The sequence below is a fragment of the Rhamphochromis longiceps genome, linkage group LG23 (genome assembly GCF_057381845.1).
Source record: "Rhamphochromis longiceps isolate RC_006_pf linkage group LG23, R_longiceps_female_GT1.1, whole genome shotgun sequence".
Lineage (NCBI taxonomy): Eukaryota > Metazoa > Chordata > Actinopteri > Cichliformes > Cichlidae > Rhamphochromis > Rhamphochromis longiceps.
Window position 1 is genome coordinate 33,989,314 of NC_140578.1, and position 7,687 is coordinate 33,997,000.

General features: G+C 43.7%; 1 pseudogene; it reads right to left on the minus strand.

Moving 5' to 3' along the window:
* Positions 1–5,202: 5,202 nt before the first annotated feature.
* On the minus strand, positions 5,203–6,604 carry LOC146642441 (zinc finger MYM-type protein 1-like; annotated as a pseudogene).
* Positions 6,605–7,687: the final 1,083 nt, after the last annotated feature.

The following is a 7,687-nucleotide window of genomic DNA, read 5'->3' on the forward strand; positions in this document are numbered from 1 at the left end:
ATCGATCTAGCAGGCCGCACCGCCTATCGAGCCGACAGGTCTGCGGACTCGGGTAAGAAGACTGGCGGGGGGCTGTGCATCTATATTAACAACCTTTGGTGCACGAACGTCACGGTAACGGAAAAACTGTGCTGTACAGAGGTAGAACTGTTGGTGTTAAAGTGCCGTCCATTCTATCTCCCTCGGGAATTTTCTGCCGTTTACATCTGCGCTGTTTACATTCCACCAGATGCTAATGCTAAGCTAGCGTTAGCACAATTGAGCAGCAGCATCAATAACAGCCTGGTAGCACACCCGGACAGTGTCTTTATTGCGGCTGGGGATTTTAACCACGCGGACCTGAAATCTGTACTTCACAATTTCCACCGTAATGTGAAGTGTGCTACCAGAGGAGATAGAACGTTGGACCAGGTGTACACCAACATGGCGAATGCGTACAGAGCCCAGGCTTATCCCCACCTGGGTCTGTCAGACCATCTCTCCCTTCTGCTACACCCAATATACACACAAAAGATCAAGAGCACTGGGATTACAACCAAAACCGTGAGAACATGGCCGCAGGATGCTATTCCGATGCTTCAGGACTGTTTCCACTGCACAGACTGGGATGTATTCAAGGTGCAGGACACTGACAATCGTGTCGCATTGGACAGTCACACCTCCACTGTCTTGGACTACATCTGTTTCTGTGTGGACAATGTAACAACTTGGAAACGATTCCGTGTGTTCCCTAATAATCCACCCTGGATGACACACGGAGTTCAACAACTTATTCGAACAAGGAACAACGCTTTCAAATCCGGGGACCAGGAGGCATACAGTGCTGCCAGGGCCAACCTGAGAAGAGGCATCAAGACTGCCAAGCAGCAGCACAGGAGGCGTATCGAGGCCAGGTTTGAGAACAACACAAACCCAAGGCAGGTCTGGGAGGGCATCAGGGCTATCACGGACTACAAAAGAAGAACACCATCACCCTCAGCCGACAGTTCTACTCTGGCTGAGGATCTAAATCTCTTTTATGCCCGTTTTGACAGGGAGAACACCGACCCTGTCCTGTCCCCTCTCCCCTCAACCGACCCTGCTCCGGTCCTGAGCACTCATGAGCTGAGGCGTGTGTTCCGGAGCATTAACACCAGGAAGGCGGCCGGGCCGGATGGAGTGCTGGGCCGGGTGCTAAAAGACTGTGCTGCCGACCTGGCGGACGTCTTCACCTCTATATATAACACCTCGTTGTCCTGTTCACTGGTACCATCCTGTTTCAAAGCAGCAACCATCGTTCCCATCCCAAAACAGTCAAATGTCACATGTCTGAACGATTTCAGACCTGTGGCACTCACCCCCATTCCCGCCAAATGCCTGGAGAGACTGGTCATTAAACACATCAGAGCTGCTTTTCCACCATCCCTGGACTCGCACCAGTTTGCATACAGGGAGAACCGGTCAACCGAGGATGCGATCGCCACAGTGCTGCACACATTACTGAAGCACTTGGAACACAGGAACACCTATGCACGGCTCCTCTTTGTAGACTACAGCTCGGCTTTTAATACCATACAAACTCCGTCCCAAACTCCACCAACTGGGACTTAACTCCTCTCTGTGCAACTGGATTGTGGACTTCCTCACTAACCGTAGACAGAGTGTCAGAGTGGGTAAGAACACCTCTTCCACCCTTGTGGTCAACACCGGTGCCCCTCAGGGGTGTGTTCTGAGCCCTCTGCTATACACTCTCTTCACCCATGACTGTATTTCCTCCTGCGCGTCCAATCTCATTGTTAAGTTTGCAGATGACACTACAGTGCTCGGACTTATATCCAACAATGATGAGACAAACTATAGGACAGAGGTGCAACAACTAGAGTCATGGTGCCACGACAATAACTTGGTCTTAAACACCAAAAAGACCAAGGAGATCATTGTAGATTTCCGGAAGAGGGGTCATAACAACCATCTGCCTCTCTTCATTGGCAGTGAGGCGGTGGAGAGGGTGAGCAGTTTTAAATTCTTGGGGGTAACTGTGACCGAGGACCTGTCCTGGGGCAACCATATCACCTCAGTTGTACGGAAGGCCCAACAGCGCCTCTACTACCTGAGGAGACTGCGGAGCGCACACATTCCCAGATCTCTGATGTTGAACTTCTACAACTGTGCCATCAGCAGCGTTCTGACGTATGGATTTCTACTGTGGTTCCCCAGCTGCACCAAGGCCGATCAGCAAGCACTCCAGCGGGTGGTGAAAGAAGCTGGCAGAATTATTGGAACAAGTCTGCCAGAGATCAGTAATATCTTCCCCACTCGCTGTCTGAGGAGGGTGCACAGTATCCTGCGGGACCAACATCACCCTGCGCGCCACCTTTTCCATCTGCTGCCCTCAGGGAGAAGGTACAGGTCTATACAGGCCAGAACATCCAGACTGGCCAACAGCCTGTATCCACAGGCTGTGAGGCTCCTGAACTCTCTGCCCCCCTCTCACGGACAATAACCATATCCAACTTCTTACAGTTTTTTCTGATTGCTTAAGCACATTTTTTGTAACTATTGGCTAATTTTGCAAAACTCTTCACACAAATAAGAAAACCTGTCACCCAATAATCAAAACATTGTAGTTCTCTTGCAAAAGCAAACACAGCTAGATTAACTCTTCACACCTTTGTAAAAATGGTGTTTCCGTATCAAACAGTACACACAAGCCATCATCTACTAAGCACACAATGCGCCAACTGCACACTGATGGTATGAATACAAAACACATCTGACTTTTGCTTTCTCTGTGCACAAGGTAGGCTATGTCAGTTTGAGCTCATACTTCTGTCATAGATCCATAAGCATAGAGGGATCCAAACTTCAAGTACTGGTGTTTATTCAAACACATCAAAACAAACACAAGTGTTCATTTCCAAGTATAGGATTATTTGCAATCGCCATAATGACTATATGGGTTACTTGGTCTGCAGTGAACATGCTTCCTCTGCCCCCAGCATCTGGTCATCTAGCAATTCTGTAAAGTAACAATTTCAGTATTTTTACATCAATGGTATTGGTGTGTTTCTCATTGGCATATGGCAGTGCTACAAATCTTTGTGCGAAGTGACTGTACTAACCGATTCTCATTTCAAGATGTCCTTATGGTACTTGCTACAGTGTAGCGGCTCGAGTTAGGCTGGACCCGTTGGCCAGCTTCCCTCAGGGTCATTCCACGGTTGATTACATGGTCCACTATTGTAGCTCTGATGTCATCAGCAATTCTATTTCTTACTCTTCCTACCCTTCCTCTCCCCCCTCCTCATCTTCCTCTCCCTCCTCCTCGTCTTCCTCTTGCTCCTCCTTGTCCTTGTCGTCCTCTTCATCCTACTTCTTCACCTCCACGTCCTCTTCCTCGGCCTCCTCTACTTCTCACTCTTTCTGCTCCCTCCATTGTACTCCGCACACACAGCTTACCTGTATTATAGTGCTTAGGCTGATTGCAAAGTGAACTAATTATCTAAAAAAGTTTTCACATGTGAAAGTGTGCCAGACAGTTGGCAAGTTAGTGTTAATGATAGCCATACATGTGTATACTTTTGCTAGGAGTGTGTTGGAAATTTGGTAATTGAGTGTTGTGCAGTGAATTGTGCCTACAGTTTTGCAAAGTGTGTGTTACAAAATTGCAAACTGAGTGCAAAGCAGTTTTTGTGCTTTTAGTTTTGCAAACTCAGTGAGTGGTTTTGCTATAAGTCTGAATAGTTTTAGAGATTGTGCTACAGGAATCACAGTTAGGGTTTAAGCATTCAGAAAAAATTGTAATAGCAATGAACTGGTCTGCATTGGTGCATCATATCTTTATTCTCTTCCCCCTCCTGCCCCCCCCCCCCCCCCCTCTTTCTTAAATAGATAACTATCATATCTGATATCATATCTCACAGTACAATAATATTGAATGGGTTGCATTGTTGTATTTTGTCATGTTTCTCAGGTCTTTGTCTGAATTTCTACGAACATTATTGCTAAGGATTGTCTTATTGCATTGGAGTCACACTGGGTTAAATATGTACACTTGGGTTTTAAGGGGTATTTATTATTTTCTTCTTTTTTTTGGGTTGTATGGAAGCCCCAAACGCAATTTCATTGTTCTTGACAATGACAATAAATAAATAAATACTAATACTAAATACAAATTAGCCAATGCAATGCAAAACTTCTCAAAAAAAGAACATAATCTTCACACAAGCTGGTGTTTAAATGTGAAACAGGAAAAACAAATGAAAAGACTAACATTTGAATTAAACCTGAAAGCAAGTAAATACTTTCTATGCCTTCTTTTGATAATGTTTTAAGTATAAATTGTACACGAATAAACCTCTTGAACTTTTAATAAGACTGTTACATGTTAAGAAGACAAGAAGTACAAAAACATTTGTAAACAGCAGCACTTGTAGTTGCAAAATATTTATGTTTTGAAAAGAGAATATTATCAATGACTTAGAATAGGTGGATCCGCCTGTTACGGTGACGGGTGGCAAAGTCATCCAGGCTTAATGATCTCGCCCTTTTCCTCTCAATACTCAAAACTCCAATATTGCTATGCCTCTCATCAGTCATAGTTGTTCGTAGATGATTTTTTTATAAGCTTTAGCACTGAAAAGCTACGTTCACAAGTAGCACTGCTGACAGGTAAGGCTAAAGCTATTCGACATAAACGAAAAAGCTGTTGAAACACCTCTTTGTAAGGCTCTAGGAAGGTAGTAAACTCCAAAACACTGGAGAGTTCATTCCCACACCCTGCTCTCCTTTGAACAACCTTTCTAGCTTGATACAGCTCATGTTTGAGGTCTTCAATTACACAGTCATACAGACCAGCCAAGCTTAAAACTATTTCCTCTGACAAAAAGCTCTTATTCTTGGGGTTTAGTGCCTGTATACCCCTCATAATATCACAATTGGTCCTGTTGAAGCGCTTCTCCATCTCTGCATGTACATGGTCAAGAATGGGGTAAAATACTTTCCTCTTAAACTTACACCTGTGTTGCCCGATTGAAGAATCTACAAAATAACCCTTAAGCCTAAGGCTCTCTCTCTGCACCTTCTCTAACTGTCTCAGAGGCAACAGTACACTGTTCTGCAATATCCATTGCGTCTTGCCACAGCTCATCAAAACAGGATTCACTTCTATATTGGTCCAAGGTGTCTTGAAGTGCATGGATTAGGTCTACAGCCTTTGCTAGATCAAGAGATGGAGACTGAAGTACATCAGAAAGCAACTTAATTTCCCCTAGAATTTTTCTAAATGTGGATAAATTGCCAATAAATGTGAGGTCAATTTGTGCCAACAGACCCCGTGCCTCCACTGATCTGTCACCACTGTTCTCTAAATGTATCTCATGCAGTACTCTTAATATAGCTGGTAATCTGTCCATTACAGTTTTGCATGCACTATAACGACATGCCCACCTGAGTCTCTGAAGCTCTCTTGGAGCATCTGGATAAATGTCTTTTTGAACTGTGATCCATTTTTGGTGAACATATGAACCTGACATATAGACATACAATTTCTGCAACAATGAAAAAAAGCAGTCAGCTTCAGGGATAACAAGGTTAAGGCAATGTGCATTGCAATGTACATAAAATGCATGTTTTGCCTCTGTTTTGATCCTGGCTGCAACATCCCTGCATTTCCCTGCCATTACTGACGCCCCATCATATCCTTGGCCTACAAGATTGGATCGATATTCAAGGCCATGCCTTTCCAGACACTGTATGATGTTTTGGGTGAGCCCTGCCGCATCTAGCTGACTTGGTCTCTGGAACTCTAAAAAACTCTCTTGAACAGCCCCATTGTAGTAATACCTTAGTACTAATGACAGTTGATCTGTTTCCTTTAGGTCTTTTGTTTCATCTGCAATCACAGAGAAGTACTCACTCTCCTTCACTTCTCTGATAATGTCTTCACGTACCATCTCTGACAGACATTCCATTACTTCATTCTGAATGGTGTTACTGGTATATTTTGCATTTTCTGCAGCTTTAGGTTTTTTTATGCAATCAGTGGATTATGCTTAGAAATAAGTTCCATTATCTCTAAAAAGTTTCTTTTGTTTTGTGATTGTCAGAGATTTACAGTTAACAAACAGTCAGGTGAATAAACAACAATGAGACACTTGTGTAGGTTAACGTGCTGCACGGGTGAAAAGCTCAGAGCAAATCACACCGAACTGCAGTATTCGTTTATTTTTATAGGTTACATCGTCAATATGCAAATATAATCACATTTCCTGTCACGCATGGCCTGATGTCTGTCTGCATGCAAGCTGTGTGTGTGTGTGTGTCACAGAGTATGTGTGTTGCAGGTCAATTTCTAAGAATAATATAATGCAAGTCAACTTCTGCATATATGTATTTCTGTGCTGGTCTCTTGTCAGTGTCACAGGGTCAGCTTCCTGTTTCTACAGAAAACTGTGTCTGGTGAAATATGTGTAACATAACTTTTGAAGCATAAGCAAATAAAACAATAAAAACTCCCTAACAGTGATGTATCTGTCTCAAGATGCCCCCTTTGGGAGAGGTTTTGCATAGCTGTAAGGAGAAGTACTTCAGCAACAGTTTTGATATATATGCGATTTTCCTCTACTTTTTTTTATATGCCTTGTCAAAGCATCACGCACAAAATGTCAAAATGTTGTTCTTATGTTCACTCCAAATAGGGGTGGGCGATATAAACGATATACGATAGAAATTTGGCCAACGATAGAGATTTTGACTATACCGCTTTATCCGATCCGATAGCACATGTTGATGATGTCATCAAGCTGCGCCTGTTTTGGTCGAAAGCATAGTGGCGGCTAAATGGTAAATGGCCTGCATTTGTATAGCGCTTTTCTAGTCCTTAAGGACCCCAAAGCGCTTTACACTGCATTCAGTCATTCACCCATTCACACACTGGTGATGGCAAGCTACATTGTAGCCACAGCTGCCCTGGGGCGCACTGAGAGAGGCGAGGCTGCCGGACACTGGCGCCACCGGGCCCTCTGACCACCACCAGTAGGCAAACATTAGTATCTTGCCCAAGGATATTTGGCATGCAGCCAGGAGGCAGCCTGGGATCGAACCACCGACCTTCTGATTAGTGGCTGACCTGCTCTGCCACCTGAGCTACAGCCACCCCCTAAAACCATTATCATCTGCAAATTATGGCGGGCGACAGGCATAGCAAAGAGATGAAGCACTTTTGAAGTATGGGGAAAGCCAAAAACTGCGCTTCCTCCACTTCCGTAACATTGATTCATTAATGTTGAATTCTTTCGCAGCTGCTCTATTCCCATGTTGTTGCAGTATATTAATAACTAACCTCGTATTGTGGATGAGTAATAATCAGTTGTTCTCCTGACTGAAGTTTGGCCCGTGTATAGCATCTTGCTATATGTTAGATGTTAGAACACTTCTATTTTCATTTTAGTGGCCACTCAAAAATTACAATAGACATGTGCTGGGGTTTGGAAGAGAACTGAACAAATATTTAAAATATAATTTGATCGTTTTGAAGCAGCCTTCAGAATCTCCCGTATTAACATGCTGTTTTTGTTCCTGGTGAAAATGTTTCCTCCTGAATTGAAATATATCTCAGCCAAACCGATTTACTCAGGAACAAATAAAACAGTGAAATCAACCAAATATTAACATTTCAAAGTTATGTAAGACAGCGGTCCCCAACCCC